Raw genomic sequence first — 12679 nt, 5'->3', positions numbered from 1 at the left:
GTAACATTTCACTACATGTACCAAAGAAGTAATTTCATCAAACTTACCACTGATTTATCCAATCACGGTCTCCGACCCAAATATAACCAAATCATAGCCTCCAGCCTAACACAATATCATATCACGGCCTCTAGCCCAAAACAATATCACATCATAGCCTTTGGTCCAACACAAAATCAAATCACACTCCAACTACCATAATCCGAACTAACACTCACAATCACAAGTAATATAGTTCAAACACAATCAAGAGCAATTACATCAAGTATAGAAATTAGCAGTTAAATAGAATTATTCACATAGGCAAACCAAATACAATATACACACCCAAATAATGTCACATAGATGCATATGATACATGCCTGTCATATTAGCCATGAACTCACGTGTTGGTTACTTTGCCAGAACCCGACATATCTGGTAGTTGATCCAGACATTGTCCTCTCTGCTATTTATGTAACAACCCGAGTTTTTGTAAAATTAAATAATAAATTATTTTTGATGTATTATATTTGTTGAGGATTTTATTTTAAGAAAATTACTTTACTAAAAGTAATTAAATAGATTAGGAGATAAGTTGATTTTAAATCAATCAAGATTCTTTTGTAATTTTATTATAATTGAATATTTTGAATGATAGGGATTAAAATTTAGTAATGGAAGAATTATATAATTTAATTTATAATTTATATCGAGTTTCTTATTTTTAGAAAATAATCTATTAAAAATGATTAAATTAATTTTATAAATACTTTTAGTTTAACTTAATTAATATTCTTGTGTAATTTTATTATAATTGGTGATTTTATATAATTTGAAATTAAAATTTTGGTAACGAAAAAACAATGAAGAGTTAAATGATTTAATTTAGATAATTCATATTTCGGATTTAAACTGTATTTTATAAAGTATAATTAATCTGTTGATTTTATAATTTAGAAATAATTATTAGAACTCAACAATATGCTGATAAATTGTGTTAAATATTTTTGATAAAGTGTATTTCGTTTTAAAATGATTATTCTACCCCTTTAATTTTATCAAAATATCTATTCTATCTATGTTCCTTTATAAAATTCCTAACCCTAACCTTAAATTCCCAATTCAGAAATTCTGACTCTCAAATTGAGAAACCTTAACCCTAATCCCTTATCCCAGCCGCCACCCACACCCACGGAAGAGTGAAAGAGACGCAGAGAAGAAGAGAGCTGTGATCGGAAAATGAAGGAGATGGGAAAAGAGGAGACGGTGCTAGCTGGGACCTCACCACCGTCGCCGTCATCGTCAAGAGCGTCAGGAGAGAGAGGAATGAACTCGCGAGGGAGAGAGAGAGGAGGTGGTGTTGCGCATCCGTCAGAGCCATCGTCGCGCCAATTGCCACCACTATCGATGATGGAGCCTGACGGAGGGAAATCGTTAGTTTAGAATTTTCACAAAAATAATCTCGTCGAAGTATAGGTCCAAAGCAACAATTACCCTCAATCAAAGTTTAATTTTTTTGCGACGAGTGCTAACCAATAAAAATCGAGAGTATTTAAACCTCGGATCGTCACTTAAAGAATTGCAGGGAAGTGTGAATATTATTTGTTATGAGTATAAAGGGGGTTTACGGATAAAGAGGCAAGAAAGTAAAATGACAAAAAAATAAAGCTACAACTAAGAAAATATAAATGCTAAAAGGCCACTCATGGCAAGGATCAAGAGTCAAGGATTTCTATCTTGTATCATTGACCAAAACATGGTAATTACAAAGAGTTAATTCCACTTAGTTTTCCTCTAACAATGAAGGGTTAAGTCAAGTGGATGTAATTGATCATAAAACCAACTAACAACCCTAAATTACCAATGACACTTGATATCAATGCACCTAAGTCCTTGATTGAGAGGATTTATACCGGTTCGAAATTCTACAAAATAATTCTGTTGTTAGTATAGTCCAAACCAATAGTCAATCCTCAAATAAAATTAAATTTGGTTTTGTCACATGTACAAACTCCAATGAAAATTAACCGAAGTATTTAGACTCCGGGTTCTCTCACAAGGAATTGTAATGAGGTGCTCAATTATTGACTATGAAGGAAAAAAAGGGGTTTGGTTGATAGGAGGGGCAATAAAATAAATGACAAGAAAAGTAAAAAGAGCAATTAAAGAATGCAATTAATAAAGAGAGACATTTATGGTAAGGATTGAGATCATAGGCTTTCCATCCTAGTCACTAATCATAACAATAATTAACAAGAATTTATCTTATTTCGTCATTCCCAATGTTGGAAGAAGGTGTAAGTTATCTTCCATTAGAGAAAGTCAAACAAGACTAGTTAATCTCAAATAAAAAATCCTAATCAACTCACTAATTGAATTAACAAGAGATTAGCGTCATTAAAAATGATATTAACTAACAACTCTAGATTACCAATGTAAATTGGGTATTTATGACTCAAGATTGCCCAATTACTCTTCCCAAGCCAAGAATGCTCAAAATCTACTCTAAAGTCCAACCAAGCATTTTATCAAACACTTGGAAGGCATGAAAGGAAAGCATAGTAACAATGCAAGAATAATAAATCTACCAACTACCAATTTCTAGAAAAGTAAATCAACAACTCAAATCATCAATAAAAAGAACATCAAACATTAAATTTCATTCAATGTAAACAAAATCCAACATGAGCATTCATAAACATAAAAGAGACATAAAAGTAAAATTGACAAGAGAACTAAGAAGAATAGAGTAGTAGAAACATAAAATTGTAGAAGAAACAAGATTGAGAACATGAGAATTGACCTAAATCTAAGATGGAAATATCCTAAGAACCCTAATTCTAGAGAGAAGAGGGAGCTTCTCTCTCTAGAAACTAACCTACATGATGCTATACTACCAAACAATTGCTCCTCCCTTACCCAAGCTTTAATTTAGCATGAAATAGCATCAGAAATGAGTTGGATTGGGCCCAAAATGAGTTGCAAATCGCTGGCCACGATTTCACTTTAGTGAACCACGTGTTCCCTCGGCGTGCACGCGTACAGTGCATGTGCACGCCCCTATACATCAGGCAACTATGGAAAATTTTATATCATTTTGAAGCCCCGGATGTTAGCTTTCCAACGCAGCTGAAACCGCTTCATTTGGACCTCTTTAGCTCAATTTATGATCGATTGAGTGTAAAGAGGTCAGGCTTGATAGCTTTACGGTTCCTTCATTTCTTCATGAGTTCTCCCACTTTGCATGCTTTTTTCCTCACTTCATCCATCCAATACTTGCCTTATGAACCTTAAATCACTCAACAAACATATCAAGGCATCGAATGGAATTAAAGTGAGTTAAATTTAGCTATTTTAAGGCCTAAAAAGCATGTTTTCACACTTAAGCACAAATTCAGCGAGAATCGCAAAACCATGCTTTTTCATTGAATAAATGTGAGAAATGGTGATAAAATCCCCCAAATTAAGAACAAGATAAACCAAAAAATTGGGGTTTATCAAATCTCCCCACACTTAAACCAAGCATGTCCTCATGCTAAGAATAAAGAAGGATAAGAAAAGGGGTATGAACATTTATTCAATGCACAGAAACTATATGCAACCTATTTAAATGAATGCACTAAATACAAGATGGTTCTATCTACTTGGTGAAAAGAAAATCAATCTCCAAGAGTATGTATGAACAAGTTGGGCTAGGATCATATGATGATTCATGAATCCTACCAATTCAAATATCAAAACAAAGTTCAAATAGACTTGCAAGAAGAAAGCTCATGAAAGCCGGGAACAAGGAATTGAGCATCGAACCTCACCGAAAGTGTATCCGCTCTAGTCGCTCTAGTGTATAGGGTCGATTCACTCAATTCTCTTCTACTCATGCTTTCTAAGATTTGTTTTTCATCTAAAAATCAACAATTATTCAATGGATGCATACATTCATCATGAGGACTTATTCATAGGTTGTAATGGGGCTAGGGTAAAGGTAAGGATGTATATGGTCAAGTGAGCTTAAAATTTGAGTCCTTGATTAACCTAGGATCCCACTAGACACATAGAACTACCTATACAACTATAGTACATTACCTAGCTACCCATGAGTTTCACTTTTCACATACTCATGCATTCTCTTTAATTCACATTCCATATGCATTGATTTTTATTGAACTTTACTTTGGGGTATTTTTGTCCCCTTTTTATTTCTTTTTCTCTTTTTTTTCTATATATATATATATATATATATATATATGTGTGTGTGTGTGTGTGTGTGTTCTTTTTCCTTTTCTTTATCAATTTTTTTTCTAAAGTATATACAAACATATCAATGCATATGGTTTTACATATGGTGCATGAATATGTACCCAATTTCTAATATTTTTAACAAAAATAAAAATTACACTTTTACCTCAACCAATGTCCCAAGTTTCCCATATACCCAAATGATACACACCCTTACTAGCCTAAGCTAATCAAAGATCCAAATCAAGGATATTTATTGTTTTTCACTTAAGGGTAGTGATGTGCTAATATTAAGAACAAAAGGGATTAAATAGGCTCGAATTTGGCTAACAACGGTTGATGAAAGGTAGGCTATTTGGGTAAGTGAGCTAAATAAAATGATGGCCTCAATCATATAAATGCATGTATACATAGAATAATGGACATATAGAATCAAACAAATCAAAGATTAGAATCATGGAAAAAGAATAATGCACACAAGAATGAAAATAAGTGGTTATAAGATGTAACCACGCAATTGGGCTCAAAACTCACATGCTTGTGTTCTTAGCTCAAAAACCATGTTCCAAAATAAATTCTTCAAGCAAGTTTTTTTTTTCAAATTGGTAGGGTGCCTTAAAACCAGTTTCTTGGAAAAGAAATCATCACCCTAACCAAGTAGTCCTAACATAAAAAGAAAGTGGTAAAAATATGTACAAATTCTAACTAACATGCAATCTATCATGCAATGCAACAACTAATCTAACAAAGACAAAAATTAAAAATTGGTGTTGAAAAGGTTGCTACCCATGGAGGTCGGTCGGACGAGCTCCCCACACTTAGAAATTCGCACCGTCCTCGGTGCATGCAAAGAAGAGCAAGGAGGACGGGTTGCTACAATTGATGAGTTCCTTCAAAAGGTTGTACGGATGAACTTGTTTGTTGCCCCATTAGAAGCTTTTCCATTCCTTTCCTTCTTGGTGGCCAACCTCAAAGGAGAGAAAAAGAAAGAAAATTAAGCCTACAACAAAGATATGAAAGCAATTAGAACATAGGCGGGGGCTAATGCCAAATAAGAATAGGGTCCTCACTACATGTTAGCTACGCATGTGAGTGAGAAAGAAATATAGGCAAAGGGCATATCAACTAATACTTGATGCAAGAGTAAAGTCAAGGCATGAAGAGCACTAAAAAACATCAAGTTCAACTAGAAAGAGTGGGTCATGAAAGGCTTGCAAGTTCATATCAATGCACAAAGAATATAAGAGTCATACAAGATTAAGCATTGATTTAAAAGTTTCGTCACCCAACAATATCAAACAAGTCAAGAAGCACCAAGATTAATCGAGAAATTCTCAACAATTGAGTAAGAAAATGCAACACCATTATTGAAAGAAGAGACTTAGAAAAAAAATTGAAAACAGGCTATAGAAACAAAATTGAAATGTAAAGAATAGAAGTATACAAATGAGATAAACAAAAGAAAATGGCAGAGGAGAAAAAAAAAACTCTTTTTTTTTTATTTTTTTTACCGGCGCGGACGCGTAATGCACGCTTACGCGCCGATGTGCAAGTTGGTAGAAGGAACAAATGACGCGGACGCGCACAGTACGCATACGCGTGCTTGATGAAGTTGGCAAACGACGCGGACACGTCACGTACGCTTGCGCGGTAGGTCGCGGGTACAGAGTAGGCACAACATTGACACAACTCTCTGGTTTTTGTACCAGGAGTGTGAAATGCACCACCGACGCGCGCGCGCACAGCACGCTCGCGCGCGGATGCCCTTTTTTTTTTTTCAAAAACAGGGCACCCTCCTAATCTATAAGCATTCTAAAACAATCACAAATCAAATTTAACAACAAATCTTTGTGGTTTTTGAAAAATTTTCAAATACAAAACAAACAAAACTTACACCTCAAGCAAAATGCAATTTAACAACAACTAAACTAATCAAAACAAACTAAGAAACAACCAATCAATAAAAGCAAAATGCATAAGAGTATAGAAAATAACAAAAACTACCTACAATGGCAACTCAAATCACTTATTAACCAAATTTAAAAGAGAGTGGAAATAGTTTACCATGGTGGGGTGTCTCCCACCTAGCACTTTTAGTTTAAGTCCTTAAGTTGGACATTTTGTGGGGGTCCTTGCTAGGGTGGTTTATGCTTGAATTCATCCTTGAATTCCCACCATTGTTTGCATCTCCAATGTCCACCGGGATCCCAAATTAGGCGCACAAGGCCTTCAAGTAAGCTTATGTAGATGACAAGCCCCCAAGAGTTTTGATTGTTGACATGAATTCTGGGGTCCTAAACCTTGTTCTTGCACCCATCTTTCCGTTGACTACCATAGCTAAATTTGGGTGACAAGACTTGTGAATTCTCAATTGAGCATCCAAACATTTCCCTAAACCCTTGCAATTTGGTTCTACACCAACCATTATTATTCAACTTAGAGCATGCAACCATCATGAACTTAGAGTGATATTTCCAACCACTACACAACTCTCTCCTACTCTGAACTCTACAAAGAGCTCTGGTGCACGAAATTGTGATCCCTAGTAATGGATCCAAAAATTTGGTGCTCTAATCTTAATTCATAATTTGTCACAACTTCGATACAACTAACCAGCAAGTGCACTGGGTCGTCCAAGTAATAAAACCTTACGTGAGTAAGGGTCGATCCCACGGAGATTGTCGGCTTGAAGCAAGCTATGGTCACCTTGTAAATCTCAGTCAGGTGGATATCAAATGGTTATGGAGTTTTCGAATAATAATAATAAATAAACATAAAATAAAGATAGAAATACTTATATAAATCATTGGTGAGAATTTCAGATAAGCGTATAGAGATGCTTTCGTTCCTCTGATCCTCTGCTTTCCTGCTGTCTTCATCCAATCCTTCCTACTCCTTTCCATGGCAAGCTGTATGTAGGGCATCACCGTTGTCAATGGCTACATCCCATCCTCTCTTGTGAAAATGGTCTAATGCGCTATCACTGCATGGCTAATCATCTGGAGGTTCTCGATCATACTGGAATAGGATTTAATATCCTTTCGCGTCTGTCACTACGCCCAGCACTCGCGAGTTTGAAGCTCGTCACAGCCATCCCTTCCCAGATCCTACCCAGAATACCACAGACAAGGTTTAGACTTTCCGGATCTCAGGAATGGCCATCCATGAGTTCTAACTTATACCACGAAGATACTTAATAACTCGGACTCGGTCCCCTGTATTAGATATCCAAGAGATATCCATTTAATCGAAGGTAGAACGGAAGTGGTTGTCAAGCACGCGTTCATAGGGAATGATGATGATTGTCATGTTCATCACATTCATGTTGAAGTGTAAATGAATATCTTAGAAGTGGAATAAGTTGAAGTGAATAGAAAACAGTAGTACTTTGCATTAAATCATGAGGAACAGCAGAGCTCCACACCTTAATCTATGGAGTGTAGAAACTCTACCGTTGAAAAATACATAAGTGAATATAGGGTAAGCATGGCCAAATGGCCAGCCTCCCATGGAGGTTCAGAGATCTAAAAATGATCAAAAGATGAAAATATAATAGTAAAAAGTCCTATTTATACTAAACTAGTTACTAGGGTTTACAGAAGTAAGTAATTGATGCATAAATTCACTTCTGGGACCCACTTGGTGTGTGCTTGGGCTGAGCTTGAAGTTTACACGTGCAGAGGTAATTCTTGGAGTTGAACGCCAGTTTGTAACGTGTTTCTAGCGTTCAACTCTGGTTCGTGACGTGTTTCTGGCGTTTAACTCCAGACTGCAGCATAGAACTAGCATTTAAAACCCTTTTGCATCATCTAAACTCGGCCAAAGTATAGACTATTCTATATTGCTGGAAAGCCCTCGATCTCTACTTTCCAACGCAATTGGAAGCACGCCATTTTGAGTTCTGTAGCTCCAGAAAATCCACTTTGAGTGCATGGAGGTCAGAATCCAACAGCATCAGCAGTCCTTCTTCTAAATCTGATTTTTGCTCAAGTCCCTCAATTTCAGTAAGAAAATACCTGAAATCACAGAAAAACACACAAACTCATAGTAAAGTCCAGAAATGTGAATTTAACATAAAAACTAATGAAAACATCCCTAAAAGTAACTAGATTCTACTAAAAACATACTAAAAACAATGCCAAAAAGCGTATAAATTATCTGCTCATCACAACACCAAACTTAAATTGTTGCTTGTCCCCAAGCAATTGAAAATCAAATAGGATAAAAAGAAGAGAATATACTATAAATTCCAAACTATCAATGAAACATAGCTCCAATCAGATGAGCGGGACTTATAGCTTTTTGCCTCTTGAATAGTTTTGGCATCTCACTTTATCCGTTGAAGTCCAGAATGATTGGCATCTATAGGAACTCAGAGTTTAGATAGTGTTATTGATTCTCCTAGTTCAGTATGTTGATTCTTGAACACAGCTACTTTATGAGTCTTAGCCGTGGCCCTAAGCACTTTGTTTTCCAGTATTACCACCGGATACATAAATGCCACAAACACATAATTGGGTGAACCTTTTCAGATTGTGACTCAGCTTTGCTAAAGTCCCCAATTAGAGGTGTCCAGGGTTCTTAAGCACACTCTTCTTTTGCTTTGGACCTTGACTTTAACCGCTTAGTCTCAAGTTTTCACTTGACACCTTCACGCCACAAGCACATGGTTAGGGACAGCTTGGTTTAGCCACTTAGGCCAGGATTTTATTCCTTTAGGCCCTCCTATCCACTGATGCTCAAAGCCTTGGGATCCTTTTTATTACCCTTGCCTTTTGGTTTTAAGGGCTATTGGCTTTTTGCTCTTGCCTTTTGGTTTTAAGAGCTTTTGGCTTTTTCTGCTTGCTTTTTCTTTTTCTATTTTTTTTTGCTATTTTTTTTGCAAGCTTTGTATTCACTGCTTTTTCTTGCTTCAAGAATCATTTTTATGATTTTTCAGATTATCAAATAACATGTCTCCTTGTCATCATTCTTTCAAGAGCCAACATATTTAACATTCTTAAACAACAACTTCAAAAGACATATGCACTGTTCAAGCATTCATTCAGAAAACAAAAAGTATTGTCAGCACATCAATAAAATTAAACTAAGTTCAAGGATAAATTCGAAACTCATGTACTTCTTGTTCTTTTGTAATTAAAACATTTTTCCATTTAAGAGAGGTGATGGATTCATATTCACTACTTTAAGGCATAGACACTTAGACACTAATGATCATGTAATAAAGACACAAACATAGATAAACATTTAACATAAGAAAACAAAAAACAGAAAATTTAAGAACAAGGAATGAGTCCACCTTAGTGATGGTGGCGTTTCCTTCTTGAGGAACCAATGATGTCCTTGAGCTCTTCTATGTCTCTTTCTTGTCTTTGTTGCTCCTCCCTCATAGCTTTTTGATCTTCTCTAATTTCATGGAGGATGATGGAGTGCTCTTGATGTTCCACCCTTAGTTGCTCCCAATAATTGTGTGGGGGAAAATATATCCCCTAAGGTATCTCAGGGATCTCTTGATTTGCAGTCAAATGTTCTACCATTGAGCTATAGACCCTTGATGGAAGCTTTTGTCTTCCCTTTCCTCTTTCTAAAGGTTTCTCTGGCCTTAGATGCCATCAATGGTTATGGAAAAACAAAAAAAGGATTATGCTTTTACCACACCAAACTTAGAATGTTGCTCGCCCTCGAGCAAAAGACGAAAGAATAGATGAAGAAGAAGATGTGGAAAAAAAACTAGGATTATGAGGAGGGAAGGTGGGGATCCTGTGGGGTCCACAGATCTTGAGGTGTCAAGAATTTACATCCCTGCACCAATTAGGCATGTAAAGTGCCTTTGCATGCAATTCTGGCGTTTAAACGCCGAACTGATGCGTGTTCTGGGCGTTCAACGCCCAGATGCAGCATGTTTCTGTTGTTGAACGCCAGTTCTATGCTTGTTTCTGGCGTTCAGCGCCAGATCTATGCTCTGTTCTGGCGTTGAATGCCAGCCAGATGCTCTTTACTGGCGTTTGAACGCCAGTGAACTCCTCATCCAGGGTGTGCTGTTTTTTTATGCTATTTTTTATTTTTTCTTCAATTTTTTTCAGTTGTTTTTGTGACTCCACATGATCATGAACCTATGAAGACATATAACTAATAAAAAATATAATTAAATAAAAATTAGGTTGCCTCCCAACAAGCGCTTCTTTAATGTCAATAGCTTGACAGTGGGCTCTCATGGAGCCTCACAGATGTTCAGAGCATTGTTGAGACTTCCCAACACCAAACTTAGAGTTTGGATATGGGAGTTCAACACCAAACTTAGAGTTTGACTGTGGGGGCTCTGGTTGACTCTGCAGTGGGAGAAGCTTACTGTGCCTCTTTTCCATGTTTACAGAAGGATAACTTTGAGTTGTAAACACAAGGGAGTCCTCATTTAATTGAAGGACTAATTCACCTCTGTCAACATCAATCACAACTCTTGCTGTGGCTGGGAAGGGTCTTCCAAGGATGATGGATTCATCCTCATCCTTCCCAGTATCTAGGATTATGAAATCAGCAGGGATGTAAAGGCCTTCAACCTTTACTAACACGTCCTCTACCTGTCCATAAGCCTCTTTTCTTGAATTGTCTGCCATCTCTAATGAGATTCTAGCAGCTTGCACCTCAAAGATTCCCAGTTTCTCCATTATAGAGAATGGCATGAGGTTTATCCCTGATCCAAGGTCACATAGAGCCTTCTCAAAGGTCATGGTGCCTATGTTACAAGGTATTAGGAACTTTTCAGGATCCTGTTTCATCTGAGACAGTCTCAGTTGATCCAATGCATTTAGTTCATTGGTGAACAGGGGAGGTTCATCTCCCCAAGTCTCTTTACCAAATAAATTGGCATTCAGCTTCATGATTGCACCAAGGAACTTGGCAACTTGCTCTTCAGTAACATCCTTATTCTCTTCAGAAGAGGAATACACATCAGAGCTCATGAATGGCATAAGGAGGTTCATTGGAATCTCTATGGTCTCTAGATGAGTCTCAGATTCCTTTGGTTCCTCAGAGGGGAACTCCTTATTGATCACTGGACGTCCCAGGAGGTCTTCCTCCTTGGGATTCACGTCCTCCCCTTCCTCCTTGGATTCGACCATGATGGTTATATCAATGGCCTTGCACTCTCCTTTTGGATTTTCTTCTGTATTGCTTGGGAGAGCACTAGGAGGGATTTCAGTGATCCTTTTACTCAGCTGGCCCACTTGTGCCTCCAAATTTCTAATGGATGACCTTGTTTCATTCATGAAACTCACAGTGGCTTTAGATAGATAAGAGACTAAATTTGCTAAATTAGAGGTATTTTGTTCAGAGTTCTCTGTCTGTTGCTAAGTGGATGATGGAAAAGGCTTGCTATTGCTAAACCTGTTTCTTCTACCATTATTAAAGCCTTGTTGAGGCTTTTGTTGATCCTTCCATGAGAAATTTGGATGAAATCTCCATGATGAATTATAGGTGTTTCCATAAGGTTCACCCATGTAATTTACCTCTGCTATTGCAGGGTTCTCAGGATCATAAGCCTCTTCTTCAGAAGATGCCTCTTGAGTACTGTTGGATGCAGCTTGCATTCCATTCAGACTCTGAAAAATCATATTGACTTGCTGAGTCAATATTTTATTCTGGGCCAATATGGCATTCAGAGTATCAATTAAAAGAACTCCCTTCTTCTGAGGCGTCCCATTACTCATAGGATTCCTCTCAGAAGTGTACATGAACTGGTTATTAGCAACCATGTCAATGAGTTTTTGAGCTTCTGCAGGCGTTTTCTTTAGGTGAATGGATCCACCTGCAGAAGTATCCAATGACATCTTAGCTAATTCAGACAGACCATCATAGAATATATCCAGGATGGTCCATTTTGAAAGCATGTCAGAAGGACACTTTTTGGTCAGTTCCTTGTATCTCTCCCAAGCTTCATAGAGGGATTCACCTTCTTTTTGTCTGAAGGTTTGAACATCCACTCTAAGCTTACTCAGCTTTTGAGAAGGAAAGAACTTGGCTAAGAAAGCCTTGACCAGCTTATCCCAAGAGTTCAGGCTATCCTTAGGTTGAGAGTCCAACCATATTCTAGCTCTATCTCTTACAGCAAATGGGAAAAGCATGAGCCTGTAGACTTCAGGATCTACTCCATTAGTCTTAACAGTGTCACATATCTGCAAGAATTCAATTAAGAACTGAAAGGGATCTTCAGATGGAAGTCCATGAAACTTGCAGTTTTGTTGCATCAGAGAAACTAATTGAGGTTTAAGCTCAAAATTGTTTGCTCCAATGGTAGGGATGGAGATGCTTCTTCCATGTAAATTGGAATTAGGTGCAGTAAAGTCACCAAGCATCCTCCTTGCATTATTATTATTTTCGGCTGCCATCTCCTCTTCCTGTTCGAAAATTTCTGTAAGGTTATCTTTGGATTGTTGTATTTTAGCTTCTCTTAGTTTCCTCTTCA

General features: G+C 37.1%; 1 non-coding gene across 1 annotated transcript; it reads left to right on the top strand.

The window, feature by feature from the left end:
* Positions 1 to 12098: 12098 nt before the first annotated feature.
* Positions 12099 to 12206, top strand: LOC112731925 (small nucleolar RNA R71). The gene has a single exon (XR_003167674.1). It is a non-coding gene; the product is annotated as a small nucleolar RNA R71 (small nucleolar RNA).
* The last annotated feature ends 473 nt before the right edge of the window (positions 12207 to 12679 follow it).

Source organism: Arachis hypogaea, chromosome 12 (genome assembly GCF_003086295.3).
Source record: "Arachis hypogaea cultivar Tifrunner chromosome 12, arahy.Tifrunner.gnm2.J5K5, whole genome shotgun sequence".
Lineage (NCBI taxonomy): Eukaryota > Viridiplantae > Streptophyta > Magnoliopsida > Fabales > Fabaceae > Arachis > Arachis hypogaea.
Note: the sequence above shows the minus strand (reverse complement) of the source record. Positions and strands in the feature narration are given on the sequence as shown.